General features: G+C 38.4%; 1 protein-coding gene across 6 annotated transcripts in view; it reads left to right on the top strand.

Moving 5' to 3' along the window:
* LOC309869393 (uncharacterized protein) overlaps positions 1–19,079 on the top strand; it is a 138,774-nt gene that overhangs the window by 9,063 nt on the left and 110,632 nt on the right. For 5 of the 6 annotated variants that reach the window (XR_014314150.1, XM_082740408.1, XM_082740409.1 and 2 more), the window contains 2 exons: positions 4,077–4,172; positions 5,616–5,746. The gene's annotated coding sequence lies outside the window, so the exon portion shown is untranslated. The remainder of the gene's footprint in view (positions 1–4,076; positions 4,173–5,615; positions 5,747–19,079) is intronic. The other variant, XM_082740407.1, reaches the window with a different exon arrangement.

The following is a 19,079-nucleotide window of genomic DNA, read 5'->3' as shown; positions in this document are numbered from 1 at the left end:
ATGCTGGAGTATCCACTTAGGGTAATTAGTATTTGCTCTTTTCCTCAACTTTCTGTAATCTTGTAATATTTTTTGAATAATGAAAAATTTCAACAAGATTTCACCTTAGTCAGTGTCAGTGTAAACCAAGCAAAATTGCTAGTTGAGGAAAAACACAGTTATAAAAATGATTTACCCCCCCCCCCACCCCCAGTGACTCCTCTATAGGAGGAAAACAATTACAAGCTCTGCTGAAGCCTAACGGGGACATGTGAAGGGAAGAAAAGCAGACGATAGTGCTGGTGGGGAATACCACATGTTGCAACTATCAGGCTCAAATTAAACATGTAAAAGCAAGAGATGAATTAAAATCTGCACACTAGTAAAAATAGTCTTGCGTTCACTATTCTCTGATGATTCTCTTGTTCAACATGCAATGAGAAAGTAAGAGAAAGAAACCTCCGTGTAGCCTGAGGGGAAGCTTCACTGAATTTCATGACGATTAAACTGACATCTTTGTAGTTTTCCTATTTAAAAAGGTGGCCGATGTTTGCTTGTTTGCTTTAGAACAGTCACAGTTGACTGTTAGAATGAAGCCAAAGCAGCCTTCTCTCTGAGGCCAGTGACAATCTCATGATTAATATAAAAGGTGGCACGGAAGATGCATGTAGGTTAATAGCATTAAATCTCAGGGAGGAGTTCTTTAAGGGCTGGGACTCAGAAGGCATTCATAAAACCTTCAGGTAGTTTCATTAACATTTTACACATTAGTTATTAATACCCATACCAAGACAATAGCTCTATTCCCTTTTCACTGCAGAGGACACCAAGCACTTTGTGAGCTGCTGGGAACCAATTTCTACTCTTTTTTTTTTTTTTTTTAAGATTTTATCCATTTATTTGACAGAGATCACAAGTAGGCAGAGAGGCAGGCAGAGAGAGAGAGAGGAGAGAGAGGGGAGGAAGCAGGCTCCCTGACAGACAGAGAGCCGGATGTGGGGCTCGATCCCAGCCCCTGAGATCATGACCTGAGCTGAAAGCAGAGGCTTTAACCCACTGAGCCACCCATGCGCCCCATTTCTACTCTTGGTGCACATATAGTTCTCTAATCTGAGCCACCCAGAAGCATAATGCCATGTGTGCCTGAATTTCAGACATACACCCTAAACATACTTTCAGAATCTAAACACCGACTACCACCACCACCACAACCTCCCAATTCCAAACTGCCACTGGGTCTCCCCTGGATTGTTTTCATAGTCTCCAAGCTGATTTCTCTGTTTGTTCCCCTGTGATTTGTTCCTAAGCACCAGCTACAGTGATCCAAATTAAAATGTCAGGTCATGTCCTCCTCTCTCTCCCAAAACTTACAACGGCTTTCTAACCCATTCAGAGTAAAAGCTAAAGTCCTTACAGTGGCTACAAGGTTTTAAGGACCTTTTTACAACTCTGATCTTATCACCTTCAATTTTTCCAATGTTTGCTTCAGCCACACTCAGCTCCTAGCTAATCCTTAAACACAGTTGGTATTCTCCTGCCCAAGGGCCATGCATTTACTGACCTGTTTCCCTCTGCCTAGAGATGTATTGCTCTCTCCTTCACCTCTTTCAGGGGCACATTAATTCAATTAATGTGAGCTTCTGTAGCAAAGAAACTTTTTAATTTCAGTGATGTCTTAAAACAGATGTCAGTCTCTCACTCATGGAATAATCTGATGATGGTGTTCCTGGATGCCAGGTAGATTTCCTGTTTGTGGTAACTCTGGGATCCAGGCTCCTTCCATCTTTGTGTGCTGTCTTCAGACAGTCCACTGAGACCTCTGTTTTTAGCTGTTGGAAGGAGAGACGGACAGTAGACAAAGCACATAGACCTTTTACTCACTTTCTCTGAAGAGCAGGTGGTTACACGGATACGCCAGATTTCGAGGAGCTGTGATCACAATCACTGGTTCTGTAGCATATCCCAGTGAGAACCAAACACTAGGGAAGGGAGTACAAACTCATGAGGCAGTTAGCTATTTCTGCCACAGACTGGCCTCTGGCCACGGATTATCTATATGGCTTCCTTCCTAAAGGAGACAACACGAAGTTCCACCCAGGTATCACGGCCAGGATAAGGTCTAGGTGCTCTGGGTCCTGCGTTCCTCTGGCTCAAAGACCTGTGAATTCAAAGGCAAACCTGCCCACCAACTCCATGACACGCCTCACATAAACATTAAGAGTCAAGAATATGAGCACAACAGAGACTTAATTTGGAAAAGGGTAGACTGGGAAATCCATAACAGTAACTAGCCCATCACAATGGAGAATCTGACGGGTCAGGCGTTATGAAGGCTCCCTGCCTGGGAAGTGAAGGAGGTTCCTTCATTAGACTGTGGTTCTGGTTCATGGAGGAACTTGCTTGTACACTGTTTGCTGTGGTCCTTGGCTCAGCCCCCTGGGGTGTGCTTTCTTGTCCATTATCCTTTCTGGCGCTGTCTGAGATCAGCAGTAAGGAATCTGACTTCCTTGGCGCGTGTACAACTTACAAAGCCTGCATCCTGCTGTTGGGTATTTGAGGTCCCTGGGAGGATGTTTCAGTCACAGGCTTTTTAAGCTCAAATCACCTTGCTTTGGAAACATTATTCCCTTGATTTCTTTGGAAATATTATTCCCATGATTTCTAGTCAGTTCCATGTGCCAGTAACCACATCCAAAGTTCTTTCTTAAAAATTACTCTTAAGCTTGCTCTATTTTTCTTCCCCTCGTTGCCTCTATACGTATTTCTCTCTTAACATAACGGGGCTAACTTGAGGGCCTTGAAGCAAGAGGCTTGGTGGGAAGAGAATATGTTAGCACAATTTGTGTTTTAGCCCTGCAAAACTGTGCTTAACCAAAATAATTTAATGGGTACTTTTGCTCATTTCAGATGTTATCTCCTACTGGTTGGTATCTCCTACTGGTAGGTATCAGTCTGCTTTCCAAACCCACAAGGCTCCAAACTCACCTTAATGTCTAGGTTCTCTTCATTCTCTTTCATTTCTGCTTGCAAAACCAGCTGGGGTTCTTTCCTGAACAATTTCTTACTTGTCCTCTGTTCAGTGCAGAGAGGAGCCTGAGGTATATTTTATGAACTGAATTGTGTCTCTCAAATTCAGTGTGACTATATGTGGACACAGGGACCGTAAGGAGGTAATTAAGGTAAAATGAGAAAATAATGGTGGGAACCCAATCCAATAGCACTAGGGTTCTTGTAAGAAAAGGAAGAGATACCAGGAGCACACATATATGGAAGAGAAGACCTCGTGAGGACACAAAGAAGGCAGCTCTCTGAAAGCCAAGGAGTAGGTTCTTACCAGAAACCAACCCTGCTGGGGTTGATCTTGGACTTCCAGCCACAAAAACTGTGAGAAAATTGATTTCTGTTATGAGAGCCACCATGTCTGTTGTATTTTTTATTGGCAGCCCGAGCAGACTACCACAGCGTCTGTTGGCATTCTTGCTCTTTTCAGTGACTATAATGCTACAGGGTCACTGCTTTTCACAAGCATATAACATGAGTCTCTGATTTCCAGCTTCTAATGTCTCTTTTGTGCTACCTCTTATTTGACTGATAAGCCAATGCTCTATATTTCAGTTTTTTATGTTCTATACCACTTCAAAGAATCCATTTCTGCAACCAGTGAATCTCAAACCTTTGGAAGATGCACACAAAGGAAGTTTATTTTTCCCTCACGTGATGATACAAGTGGGTGTTCCTGATTGATGGGTGGCAGTCCCCCGTATGGAGAGTCAGGGACCCACCTCTTTTCATCTATGGCTCCACCATCGTCTAGACTTCCACTGTTCAATGTGGTGCCCCATGTGGCTACTGAGGACTTGAAAAATGGCTAATAGTGCTGTAAGTGTAAAACATACAATGGATTTTGAAAGAAAAAAAATATAAAGGACCTCATTAATATTTTTTATCTTGGATATATGTTGAAAAAATTGTTGGAAATATTGGGTTCAAAAATGCATCATTAAAATGAATTTACCCTTTAAAAAATGTATTATTATTATAGCTATTGGAAAATTAAAAATAACATAAATAGTTCACATTATATTTTTCTTGGGCAGCACTATTTGAAGCCTCAGAGTCCTCTGCTTCCATTGGCAGAAAAGGGAAGAGCCAGTGGAGAAGCCATATCAGATTCATAAAACCCTGGCTCAGAGGTAAGAGAAAGCATGTCTACTCAAATTCCAGTGGTGAGAATCACTTATGCAGCTATATCTAGATACCAGGAGGGCTGGGAAATGTAGTCCTGACTCAGAGACTCCCTCCCCACAGCAATTCTCTAAGAAAGGGAGTGTAGAGTTAGGGGAGGTCTTTGCTCAAACATGACCTCCTTGAGTAAGTCTGCAACCACCCAGCCCCTTTCCCTAGCATCCCCCATCTTCTTTCCCTGTTTTGCTTTTCTCTAGGACACTTTCACTGTTTGGCTTAGTACATGTTTTAGTTGCTCATTTCCTTTCTTCCTGAGTATGTGTGAACTCCTTCATGAAATTTTTTTTTTCATTTTTTTATTGTAAAAAACATACATAAAATTTATTATCTTAACCATCTTTTTTTTTCTTAACCTTTTTAAAATGTACTGTTCAGTGGTGTTAAGAACATTCATGTTGTACAACCATCACTACCATCCATCTCCAGAATTCTTCATCCTGTAAAATCGAAACTCTATTACCATTAAATGCTGACTCCCCATTCTGCCCCATTCTACCAGGCCCTGGGAACCACCAAACTTTCTGTCTCTATGATTTTGACAACTTTAAAGACCTCATATGAGGAGAGTCATATAGTTTCTTTTTGTGACTGGCTTATTTCACTTAGCATAAAGTCCTAAAGATTTATCTGGGTTATAGCATGTGTCAGAATTTCATTCCTTTGGGAGGCTGAGTAACATTCCAGTGTATGTATATTATCACATTTTGCTTATCTACTCATCTTTCTATGGATACTTGCATTGCTTCCATGGTTTGGCTAATTTAAATAATGCTTCTATAAACATAAGTGCACAAATATCTCCTCAAGACTGATTTCAGGGCACCTGGTTGGCTCAGTTGGTTAAGTGTTTGCCTTTGGCTCAGGTCATGATCCCAGGGTGCTGGGATCATGCCCTGTATCAGGTTCCCTGCTCAACAGGGAGTCTACTTCTCCATCCGCCCCTCCCCTGCTCGTGTTTTCTCTCTCTCTCTCAAATAAATAAATAAAATCTTAAGGGGAAAAAAAAAAGACTGATTTCATTTCTTTTGAGGCTGCACCCAAAAGTGGAGTTGGTGGGTCCTGTGGTGGTCCTATTTTTTTAAATGGTAGTTCTATTTTTAATTTTCGAGGAACCACAATCCTGTATTCCACAATGGTTGCACAATTTTACATTCCTACCTACAGTGCACAAGGGTTCCCACTTCTCTACATCCTTATCAACACTTGTTATTTTCTGTTGTTGTTGTTTTTTTAATTATAGCCATCCTGATGAATGTGAGGTGGTGACTTGTGGTTTTGATTTGCATTTCCCTAATGATTAGTATCAACGAGCATTTTCCCATGTATTTGTATGTCTTCTTTGGAGATACCTGTTCAACTCTGATGGCATTCATTTTTGTCTTTGTGTTCAGTGATGTGTCTCCAGGACCTGGGACTGGGCTGCCATGTGCTAGGCACTTGAGGACCAAATACTGACCAGTGAAGTGGTTGAGCCGTATCGGTCCACTGAGCCACAAGCAATGCATCGAAGAAAGAATTTAAGGTACTTTAAGATGGCATAGTTCAGAAACTGACTAGTATAGTCAAGGTAAATGATATATCATTTTTTATCAGTACACAGGTATGAACAAACCAGAGTTAGACATTATGGCAATGTCAACTTACATCATAGATTTTAAACTGGAGCTGAAATTTGTCACCCTTGTACTTTGTTTGCTCTGCACAGTATTGAAAGTTTGAGTGGTTTTTTTTTTTTGAGAATTAAAAAATTTTTTTATTAACATATAATGTATTATCTGTTTCAGGGGTACAGGTCTGTGATTCATCAGTCTTAACACAGTTCACAGCACTCACCATGGGAGGATTTTAAATTTTTATTTTTTTATTTTTATGTAGTGGCTAACTTTAAAGAATCAGAATATTTTTTTTTTAAGATGTTATTTATTTATTTGTCAGAGAGAGAGAGAGAGTGAGAGCAAGCACAGGCAGACAGAGTGGAAGGCAGAGGCAGAGGGAGAAGCAGGCTCCCTGCGGAGCAAGGAGCCCGATGTGGGACTTGATCCCAGGACGCTGGGATCATGACCTGAGCCGAAGGCAGCTGCTTAACCAACTGAGCCACCCAGGCGTCCCAAGAATCAGAATATTTTTAAACTGAAAGATTTCCATCAAGATTTTACTTATTTAATCTCCTGTTTTTTAAGTTATGTGCTCTATTTATACTCTTTTAGTGGTTGTTATTTAATTTGTGTCATATCAGCTTACCAGTAATAATAATGATAATAAATACTTTGTGGGGTTAAAAAGGAACACAGAACCTAATTCTGGACAATAAATCTATGTAAGTCAGGAAGGAGGCTATGAGTTAAGTTTCCAAATTCTTTGTGTTATTTGGAGGGAGTTAAAATACTCACTGTAGACATGATTAGTTATAATGAATGCAAAATATTGTTTAAAAGTTAATAAAGAATAGATATGGAGTCTGTAATTTCTAATCAGTAGAAGGAAACAACCAAATAAGCAAGCAAACTGCAATTCTATTCCTAGGTATATAGCTCAAATAATCGCAAGCAGAGACTCAAGCAGTTATTTGTAGACCTTTGTTCATTACAGCATTATTCAGAATAGCCAGATGGTGGAAACAACCCAAATGTTCATAAACCGATAAGTGGGTAAGTAAAATACAGTATATAGATAATTGAAATATTATTAAGGAAAGTAGTTCTGCTTATGCTATCACATGGATGAACCTGGAAGATTTTTTGCTGAGTGAACCAGACACCAAAGGACAAAGATGGTATGATTCCACTTAAGTGAAATAGCAAGTGTAGGTAAATTCATAGACACAGAAAATAGGGAAGTTTACCAGGGGCTGGAAGAAGGGAGGACTGAGGGAGTTACTGCTTAACAGTTACAGAGTTTCTGTTTCAGGTGATGGAAATAGATAATGGTGATGGTTGCACAACATTGTGAATGTAATTAATGTCACTGAATTGTACACTTAAAAGTGATTTAAAAGGCAAACTGGTGTTATGTATCTTTAACCCCCAGATTTCTTAAAAATGATAGTAAACCAATAATTTGCCTGAAGAAGTAAAGAAACATACAAAAATACAACAAAGTAAGAAGCACAAGTAAGATGATAGAAACAAGTCCAGGTAATAAATAATATCTATAAACCTGCCAGACTCATCAGCTAACAGACAGAGACTATTAGATACAAACAGGCAAACTCAATTTGCCTGTTTGTAAGAGACACACCTGAAACATAAAGACTAATAAAGATTGAAAGTAAAAGAATAAAAATAATTTAAAAATGTATACTGGCCAAAAAATGTTGGAGTCTGTGTCAATATTAAAGTAGAATAGGGATGCCTGGGTGGCTCAGTTGGTTAAGCAGCTGCCTTCGGCTCAGGTCATGATCCCAGGGTCCTGGAATCGAGTTCCACATCGGGCTCCTTGCTCGGCAGGGAGCCTGCTTCTCCCTCTGCCTCTGCCTGCCTCTCTGTCTGCCTGTGCACGCTCACTCTCTCTCCCTCTGTCTCTGACAAATAAATAAAAATCTTTAAAAAAAAAATAAAGTAGAATATAAGACAAAAAGTATTGTTAAAGATAGAGTCACACCATAATGATAATTTCAACGGGAAATTCTAACTTTACAGAACTCACTAAAATACGTAAAATGCAGTATAAAATTCATAAAGTCTCAAAATATAGAGAGCCAAATTGATGTAATAACATAAAAGTGAACAAATGCAATATTTGAGTTGTAGACCAAAAGTGTAATGAATATATGGAAGACTTGAATTATATATTTAGCAACCTTGATTAATAGATACAGAGGGAACTTTGGTTTATAGAACCAGTGATTAAAGAATGTATATTCTTTTTGAGAACATAAGGAACAAAGCAACCAACCTGATTATAGACTATGTTATAAACTAAGCCTCAACAGATTGCAAAACACAAGTATCATACAGCTCATATTTTCTGTCAGCAATGCAATCTAGTATAAAATCAATAACAAAAATGTAAAGAGAGCAAACATAATGCATTTGAACATTTAAAAATATGTATTTCTAAGTAATTCTAAATCAAAAGAAATAATGATGATTAAATAGGCTCAGAACTCAATGGTAATGAAAACATTAATAAAACTTGAGGGATGAACAAGAGAGGTATTTAGAGGGAAATTTATAGTAATAAATGCTTTCTAAAGAAAAATAAAGGTTGAGGGTGCCTGGGTGGCTCAGTCATTAAATGGCTGCCTTCGGCTCAGGTCATGATCCCAGTGTCCTGGGACCGAGGCCCACATCGGGCTCCCTGCTAAGCAAGAAGCCTGCTTCTCCCTCTCCTGCTCCCCCTGCTTGTGTTTCCTCTCTCTCTCCGTGTCTCTATCTGCCAAATAAATAAATAAATAATCTTTTAAAAAAAAGAAAAAAGGTTGAATATCAAGAAGGAAAGCACACAGTTTGAAAAAAAAAAATGGAATAAAACCAAAGAAACAAACAAAAAAATGTAAAAGTATAATAAAAGCAGAGGTTAATGTAAAAGAAAATAAAGATACACTAGGATAAACAAATCCTCAAGTTTCATGCCTAAGTATATATCTTATACAAGTCCCTACAAAGATACACCAGATAAAAATAGACTTAAGTGACAGAAATGAATTGCTAAAATGGAAATTAAAATATAAGTAAGTGAAAGTCACAAATAATAAAAAAAGAAAGATAAAATTTGAGTAATATTGTATCTTTTAAAAATTTTGAATTTATGATTAAAAGCCTTCCCACAAAGAAAACTGTAGTCTCAGATGGACTTCCTAGTGAATTTTATCAAAAATTTAACAAAGAATCATACTGGTCATACATAAAAGCTTCCAGAAAATAGAAGAGATGGGAACACTTCCTGTGTCATTTTATGATGCCAGAATTTCCCTGAAAACAAAAGCATCAAAAAATAATGAAGTTAAAGGCCCAAATCCCTCAGGAACACAGAACAATTTTTGACAAAATATTAGTAAATCAAACCCAGCAATATAGAAATAGGATAATACCTCATGACCAAAGGAGATTTATCCCAGACATGCATGATTAGTTTAGCTTTCAACAATCAGTTAATGTAATTCACTGTATTAAAAGAATAATAAGAGTGGAAAATCAGATTATTACTGCCGTAGGTACAGTAAAAGTGCTACAGAATCAACACTTAATAATTAGTTTTAAAAATCCTGGCACTAAAAATAGAACACTTTTTTATCCTGATAAAGGGAGACTGAAGAACTTGCAACTACATTATGTTTACCAGTGAAAGACTGGATGCCTTCCCTCTAAGATTGGGAGTAGGCAAGGGTGTAGCTTTTACCACCTTTATTCACCATTTTCCTGGAGATCTTAGCTGTTGCAACAGGCAAGAGAAATAAATAACAGTTATATAGATTGGAGAAGAGAAACAAAGCTTTCTATTTGCAGAAAATATGATAGTATATTTAAAAAATCCTAATGAGTCTGCAAAAAAGCTACTAGAATAAGTGAAGTTAGCCAGATGGCATGACACAAATTCAATATACAAGACTCTATTGAATTTTTTATATGAGTAAGGAACAATTGGAAAAAAAAAACAAATACTATGTATATAGCACAAAAATAAAGTACATAAAAATAAATTTAACAAAATATATTGAATATTTGTACCTAAATCATTACCATTTATTGCTTAGGAAAATTAAAGATCTGAACAAATGGAGATGCATGTCAGGTTCATGTATATCATGGAGATGTGTATCAGGTTCATGGGTTGGGGGAATCAGAGCTATTACAATTTCAAGATTTTACAGATTGTTCTATTCAACATAATCCCAATCAAAATTACTGTGGCCTTTCTTTTGTAGATATTGACAAATTTATTATCAAATTTCTATGGAATGCAGGAAATCTAGCATGTTGAATACAATCTTGAAAAATAATCAAGTTAAAAAACTTACACTGTCTAATTTCAAGATGCCATAAAGTTACAGAACCTTAGATATATCATGAATAATAGAATAAGAATAGTCAATGGAATAGAATAGAGAGTCTGGATATATGTACACATATTAATTATAATTATATAGAAATATAGAATTATATAGGAGTATATAATTACACAGACATGTAATTATGTAATTATAGTATACACACAGATTGATTATAAATTGAGTTTTGATTATGATTTCAAGGTAATTCAATGGGTCTGTTGCTAATATTTCAACAAGTGGTATTGGAATAACAGGATATCCACAGGAATAAAATGACTCTCAGCATGTACTTCACATTATATACAAAGATCATTTTGAAATGGATCATAGCTCCAAATGTAAAAGCCAAAACTATAGAACTTTTCGAAGAAAGTAGAGGAGACAATCAGTATGACCTTGGAGTAGGCAATCATTTCTTTGATAGTACAAACCATAAATTCTTTTTAAAAAGATAAATTGGACTTCATCAAAATTAAAACCTTTTATTCTTTCAAAGAAACCACTGAAGAAATGAAAGGCATACCACAGACTGGGAGAAATTGTTTTCAGTATTCATGAAAAAGGTAACTGTGTCCAGAATATATAAAGAACTCTTATAACTCGAAAACAGGAGGACAATCCAATAATAAAATGAGCAGAGGATTTGGACAGATAATTGGCAAAAAAAAAAAAGATAGATAAATGGCCAATAAGATACATAAAAAGATGCTCAGCGTTATTAGTCATCAGGAAAATGCAAACTAAAACTACAGTGATAGAGGACTTCTCACCCCCTAGAATGCCTTAAAAAAAAATGAAGATTAACAGTATCAAGTGTTGAAGATGGGAAACATCTGTAACTGATACATTGCTGGAAGGGGTGTCTGATAGTACACACACTTTGGAAAACAGTTTTACAGTTTAAGCATACAGTTGTCAAATCATCAGATAATTCCACGCATAGGTATTTACCTAAGATAAGTAGAAATATATGTCAACACAAAGCCTCACCCCTGAAATTCATAGCAAATTTAGTCATAATACCACCAAACTGAAAACATCTCAAAGGTCCATCAGCAAGCGAGTGAATAAACAAACTGAGGTACAACTGTACGGTGAAATATTGCTCAATAATAAAGACAAAAGAACACATAATGACATGGAAAACTCTTAAAAATATATGCAGCAAAGAAGCCAAAGAAGTATATGTACTGTGTGATTCTATTGCTTGACATTCTAGAAAATACAAAACTAACCTACTGGGAGAGAGAGAGTAGATGAGTGATTTCCTAGGTCTAGGAATGAGGTGGGATTGACTGCAAAGAGATACTCAATATTTTTCTGGGTGAGGAATTGTTCTATGTGTGGATAGTAATGATGATTACTAATTGTGGTAGTTATCAAGTATCAAAACTCTTATAATGGCATATTTATAATAAGTGGTTTATCATGTAAATTCTGTTTTAATAAAGGCCATTTAAAAGATGGCTGACAAAATCCATGTGAGATCTCAGCTTAGTCTAACACTGCTGTTCTGCTCTACCAGTGGGTATCTTCCTGGAAATATGGCTATGAATTTGGGTGCTATGTCAGTCAGGCTTTGGGATTGCTGGTAGAACTATTCCCTTTCAGAAATTCCATGGATTATTCTTTCCATTAATATCCATTTTTGTTTTGGTGACTATAATAGCTTCTGAGTTGTCTGAAGATTCTAACTGGAACTTTAATAATCATTGTCTCCAATCTCTGATTTATCTCTATATCTTCTGTGGCCATAAAGATAGATAAAAGGAGGAAAGTCCTAACTGGTCAGTTATTTTGCTTTCTTTTCCTCCATTCTCCTGACAACTAAGACCTTGCCTTGAAGTTAATGATGGAGGATCCCCTAATAGATAATATACTGACCTGGAATATAGTATTTGCTTCTAGAATCAAATTATAAACTGGATTTCAAGTTCTAGAAAGAATAGTGGATACTAGAAAGCTAAAAAAGCAATTGATTTGTCATTGTATTATTAATTATGTTTGAGAATTAGTCACGATTTTTATATATTTTTTATGAACATAAAATGTATTATTTGCCCCAGGGGTATGGGTCTGTGAATCATCAGGCTTACATACTTTGCAGCACTCACCATATCACATACCCTCCCCTGTCCATAACCCCACCACTGTATCTCTACCCCCCACCCCCAGCAACCCTCAGTTTGTTTTGTGAGATTAAGAGTCTCTTATGGTTTGTCTCCTTCCTGATCCCATCTTGTTTCATTTTTTCCTTGTCTACCCCCCAAAACCCTTTGCTCTGGCTCTCAAATTCCTCATATCAGAGAGATCATATGATAATTGTCTTTCTGATTGACTTATTTCACTCAGCATAATACCCTCTAGTTCCATCCATGTTGTTGCAAATGGCAAGATTTCATTTCTTTTGATGGCTGCATACTATTCCATTGTATATATATACCACTTCTTCTTTATCCATTCATCTGTTGATGGACATCTAGGTTCTTTCCACAGTTTGGCTATTGTGGACATTGCTGCTATAAACATTCAGGTGCACGTGCCCCTTCAGATCACTACATTTTTATCCTTAGGGTAAATACCCAGTAGTGAGATAGCTGGGTCATAGGGTAGCTCTATTTTCAACTTTTTGAGGAACCTCCATGCTGTTTTCCAGAGTGGCTGCACCAGCTTGCATTTCCCCTAACAGTGTAGGATGGGTCCCTTTTTTTGGCAAACTCACCAGCATCTGTCTATTTCCTGACTTGTTAATTTTAACCATTATGACTGGTGTGAGGTGGTATCTTACTGTGGTTTTGGTTTGTATTTCCCTGATGCCGAGTGATGTTGAGCACCTTTTCATGTGTCTATTGGCCATCTGGAGGTCTTCTTTGCATAAATGTCTGTTCATGTATTCTGCCCATTTCTTGATTGGATCATTTGTTCTTTGGCTGTTGAGTTTGCTAAGTTCTTTATAGATTGTGGATACTAGCCCTTTATCTGAGATGTCATTTGTGAATATCTTCTTCCATTCTGTCAGTTGTTTTTTGGTTTTGTTGACTGTTTACTTTGCTGTGCAAAAACTTTTTATCTTGATGAAGTCCCAATAGTTCATTTTTGCCCTTGGTTCCCTTGCCTTTGGCGATGTTTCTAGGAAGAAGTTGCTGTGACTGAGATTGAAGAGGCTGCTACCTGTGTTCTTCTCCAGGATTTTGATGGATTTCTGTCTCAGATTGAGGTCTTTCATCCATTTTTGAGTCTATTTTTATGTGTGGTGTAAGGAAATGGTCCAATTTCATTTTCTGCATGTGGCTGTCCAACTTCCCCAAAACCGTTTGTTGAAGAGACTGTCTTTTTTTCATTGGACATATTTTCCTGCTTTGTAGAAGATTAGTTGACAATGGAATTGAGGGTCTATTTCTGGGCTCTCTATTCTGTTCCATTGATCTATGTGTTTTTGTGCCAGTACCATACTCTCTTGAGGATGACAGCTTTGTAATAGAGCTTGAAGTCTAGAATTGTGATGCCACCAACTTTGGCTTTCTTTTTCAACATTCCTCTGGCTATTTGGGTTTTTTTCTGGTTCCCTATAAATTTTAGGATTATTTGTTCCATTTTGAAAAAAATTGATGGTATTTTGATAGGGATTCCATTAAATGTGTAGACTACATTAGGTAGTGTAGACATTTTCACAATATTTGTTCTTCCAGTTCATGAGCATGGAACGTTTTTCCATTTCTTTGTGTCTTCCTCCATTTCTTTCAAGAGTCCTTTATAGTTCTCTGAGTACAGGTTCTTACCTGTTTAGTTAGGTTTATTCCTAGGTATCTCATTGTTTTGGGTACAGTTGTAAATAGGATCAACTCCTTAATTTCTCTTTCTTCTGTCTTGCTATTGGAAATGCAACTGATTTCTGTGCATTGATTTTATATCCTGACACTTTACTGAATTCCTATATGCGTTCTAGCATTTTGGAATGGAGTCTTTTGGGTTTTCCACATAAAGTATCATACCATCTGCAAAGAGTGAGAGTTTGACTTCTTCTTTGCTGATTCGGATGCCTTTAATTTCTTTTTGTTGTCTGATTGCTGAGGCTACAACTTCTAGTATTATGTTGAATAGCAGTGGTGATAGTGGACAGCCCTGCCATGTTCCTGACCTTAAGGGGAAAGCTCTCAGTTTTTCCCCATTGAGAATGATATTGGCTGTGGGTTTTTCATAGATGGATTTTATGATAGTGAGGTCCGTACCTCCTATCCCTACACTGTGAACAGCTTTAATCAAAAAGCATGCTGTAGGGGCTCCTGGGTGGCTCAGTGGGTTAAGGCCTCTGCCTTCAGCTCAGGTCATGGTCCCGGGGTTCTGGGATCGAGCCCCGCGTCGGGCTCTCTGCTGAGCGGGGAGCCTGCTTCCTCCTCTCTCTCTTTCTCTGCCTGCCTCTCTGCCTACTTGTGATCTGTCTTTCAAATAAATAAATTAAAAATCTTTAAGAAAGCATGCTATACTTTGTCAAATGCTTTTTCTGCATCTATTGAGAGTATCACCAGGTCCTTGTTCTTTTATTAATGTATTGTATCACATTGATTGATTTGTGGATGTTGACTCATTCTTGCAGCCCAGGAATATATCCCCCTTGGTCGTGGTAAATAATCCTTTTTTTATCTTTTTAAAAATTTTTATTTTTTTTTTATTTTTTTTTCTGTGTTCCCAAATTCATTGTTTATGTACTACACCCAGTGCTCCATGCAATGTGCCCTCCATACTGTTGGATACTATTGCTTTTATTGTATTTTGGTGAGAAGGATATTGGTCTGTAATTCTCCTTTTTGCTGAGATCTTTGTCTGGTTTTGGAATCAAGGTGATGCTGGCCTCATAAAATGAGTTTGGAAGTTTTCCCTCCATTTCTATTTTTTGGAACAGTTTCAGGAGAATAGGTATTAATTCTTCTTAAAATGTTTGGTAGAATTCCCCTGGGAAGCCATCTGGCCCTAGGCTCTTGTTGTTGGGAGATTGTTGATGACTGCTTCAATGTCCTTACTGGTTATGGGTCTGTTCAGGTTTTCTATTTCCTTCTGGTTCAGTTTTGGTAGTGTATATGTCTCTTGGTGTGCCTCCATTTCTTCCAGATTGTCAGATATGCTGGTATATAGAATTAATAAGATAAGTTGATTAGAAAAAGAAAAAGAGGAAAGAATGTGATTAGGTTGGAGCTAGATTTAGGGTATATTTTGATCTATTAGAAGAAATTATATCCCAAAATTTTAAAGAAAATAACCTACATGTATACAAAAAATAAGGTTAAATGCAATGAAGGGATAAGATATGACTTTAACAATGAAAATTTAAAAAGTTTTTTTTTAAAGGTATTGATAAAATAGTTAAAAAATTGTTTAGAAAGGAAAGAGGAAAAGTTAAAAAAATAGAATAAGAAAGAAATAAAATTTAAAAATTTAACTTTGCAAGACTGAAGAATCATGGGGGGAAAGCCATGAATTCTATAGATTGCTTTCTCTTAGCTCTGGAGTTACAGAGTTCTGGTTGATTGGTGAACTTGGTCTTGGTTGAATGTTCTTGCTGATCTTCTGGAGAGGGGCCTGTTGCAGTGATTCTCAAATGTCTTTGCCCAAGGCGGAATTGCACAGCCCTTGCTGGGGACCAGACTAAGTAATCTGCTCACATTCGCTCTTGGTAGCTTTTGTTCCCTGAACACTTTCCGTAGGGCTTGGGAGGATGGGAATGAAGATGGTGGCCTCTTAATCTCCAGCCTGGAGGAACCGAGAGCTTGGGACCCCACTCCTCAGTGTGCCCTCAGGGAAAAGCAGTCAATCCTTCTCTTCTCCCACCCACTCCATGCTTACCCGGCCTGTGACCGAGTGCTTCTGTCACTGGCACACAGTGAGTTTCCAAACCCAGCAGATTCCTGCCTCACGCTCCTGCACCTGTCCTCCTCAAAGAGGAAGGAGGGGGTCTCTCTGGATCTGCCACTTGTGGGGTCTCTGTTCAAAGAGCAGTAGCCCGGCTGTGCCTTGGATCATGGTTTAAGGTAACCCCAAGCTGAGAGCTCACTCTTTGGCTTCATCTTTATAGCCAGCTTCCCCACTCCAATACCTGGTAGCTCTGCCACAGTCAGACACCCCAGATCTTTCTGTGACCCCACGGGTCCTGAGACCACATTGTCCCCACGAGGGCTCCACACCTGCGTAACCTCTGGAGCGACGTCCCTCAGTGGAACAGACTTCTAAAAGTTCTGATTTTGTACTCTACAGCTTGCCGGCTGCCGACCCCTCCCCCCCATGGTCTATCTTCCCGTTGCTTTGGATTCACTTCTTCACGCGTCCTACCTCCTGAAAGTGGTTGATTTTCTGTTCCTAGAATTGCTGCTCTTCTTTTCTATCTCCTATTGAGTTTGTAGGTGTTCAGAGTGGTTTGATAACTATCTAGCTGAACTCCTGGGACCTAATGCTATTTCAGTTTCCTACTCCTCCACCTTCTTGCTTCCTCTCCATGATTTTTATATTTATATTTGAGCTATTTCTGGTTCTCATTTTTCTATTATTCTCCACCATTGCTTTACAATTAATTTGTAAGTAAGTATATTCAAAATTCATCTCTTTCTTAAAAAGATCTTGTGAAAATTAATCAAGAGAATATTTTCTTCCACTGAAGATTGCTTACAGTTCCTGAAACATTTTTAGTTTTCATATTTAATTTCAGTTCTGCCAAGAATTACAAAGTGCCTGCTATTTGCTGTGTACTCATTCTGGAACTGGAAGAGTAAGAGTATGTCCTCATAGCCAGAGAGACATAGAAAGAAGTAATTTGATAAAATGCAGTCTTCCATCATAGAAGGACATTTAAGAGGCTATCAGAATCAGTTGAAAGAGCAATTGATGCTGCCTTTTGATAGAGAATTAGAGCAAGTGGCTGTTAAAGGCTAAATTACCTAGAGGTGAAAGAAGAAAGGCAGATTACATAGAGGGGAATGGAGTAAGTAAAGAATCAGAGTATTTTTTTCTCCCATTGTCTGGTAAAGTTGAATCAAGGAATGAGCTATTCCAACAAACTTCCCATGGTATTTATTATGATGATGATGATGATTTTTTTTTAGATTTTATTTATTTATTTGACAGACAGAGATCACAAGTAGGCAGAGAGGCAGGCAGAGAGAGAGGGGGAAGCAGGCTTCTTGCTGAGCAGAGAGCCCGATGTGGGGCTCGATCCCAGGATCCTGAGATCATGACCTGAGCTGAAGGCAGAGGCTTTAACCCACTGACCCACCCAGGCGCCCCTATTATTATTTTTTAAAGATTTTTTATTTGAGGGGCGCCTGGGTGGCTCAGTGGGTTAAAGCCTCTGCCTTCAGCTCAGGTCATGATCTCAGGGTCCTGGGATCGAGCTCCACATCGAGCTCTCTGCTCAGCAGGGAGCTTGCTTCCCCCCACCCCTCTGCCTGCCTCTCAGCCTACTTGTGATCTCTATATGTCAAACAAATAAATAAAATACTTTAAAAACAAGATTTTTTTATTTGAGATAGAGTGTGTGAGTTGCGGAAGGGGCAGAGGGAGAGAGAGAGAGAATCTCAAGCAGACTCCCTTCTTAGCCCCAACACAGGGCTCCATCTCAGGACCCTGAGATCATGACCTGAGCTGAAATCAGGAGTTGAAGGCTTAACCCACTTATCCACTCAGGTGCCTGACATTATATTTTTAAATTGCATTCTAGATTTTCACTAATAGTCATGAACTCAACACCTCCAAACTGGGCTGCATTAAAAAACAAAGACAAGAGCATTGTATAGCTAGTACAGTGGGCTTTTGGAACTTATGAGATCAGCCCATGCAACAGTTCACTCATGGAAATGTTAGCCATCATGTACATCTTAATGGAAAAAATGTAGAAGCTTGGATTTATAACATCTAGTAATTCCAAGTGTCATTGAAATCATAATGAAGGAACACATTTTATTATGTGGGGAAAATGGAAAAAAGTTTGTGTAAGGTGAATATTAATAGGCACGGTATAGTTAACAACATTGGTACTGGACTCACTTTTCTTCCATACCCCCACCTCAGAGGTCTTCCTTCTGAAAGAAGAAAGAAATTCATAGGACCTTTGTGAAAGTTGGTTGAGAGTCAGGATATGGCCCAATACTTTGCACACATTGGTATAAGGGCAGCACAAGTTTAAGCAAGCAGTTCCAGACTGGAGTGTATCCTAGTGGGATAGGCCACGCCCTGACACAGTGGCTTAAAATGACAGCATTATAATATTTCTCAGGGTTGGTTTGAATTCAGTCAGAGCTTAGCTGTACTCTTCCTCTGCTTTATGGGACTGTAGCTAGGGTCAGTCATGTAGCAGAATCCCACTGGAAGCTCAGCTGGGACTGGGACCTGCAGGGTCTTTGGTACCTCAGGCCACTTGCCACATCGTTCAGTGTTTGGCTTGGCCCTCCTTACACTACTGTGGCTGGACAACAGTTTCCTCTTTTCACCCAACCTTTGTTTTATCCCTCCAGCCATTCCGTAAACTTTAAAGAAATATATTCACAGACATGCTCATGAAGCTCTTTCTTGCTAATCTGCATCCCTTTTGCCCTCTGACATCCCTCTCATCTCACAAAGCCCATCTCCACTATGACTTTCTTGATGAAACCCTAATGATGCTTTCTTTTCCACCTGCTTTATCTGTACCATCTGACAGTGGCATGGTAGCTTCTCTCAGCTCTCACAGAATGTTACTTGTCATTCTGTATTGTGTTTTGTTCAGCAGTTTTGTTCTGAGAAAAGCTTGGCCCTATCCATAAGTACTTATTCTATGGACGGACTTTGTGTTTTCTCCTCAGATATATCCTATTTATATGTCTCAACTTTCATACAAGACTGT

Source organism: Mustela nivalis, assembly GCF_964662115.1.
Source record: "Mustela nivalis genome assembly, chromosome: 7".
NCBI classification, from domain to species: Eukaryota; Metazoa; Chordata; class Mammalia; order Carnivora; family Mustelidae; genus Mustela; species Mustela nivalis.
The sequence above is the reverse complement of the archived record's forward strand: the minus strand, read 5'-3'. Positions and strand labels throughout refer to the sequence as shown.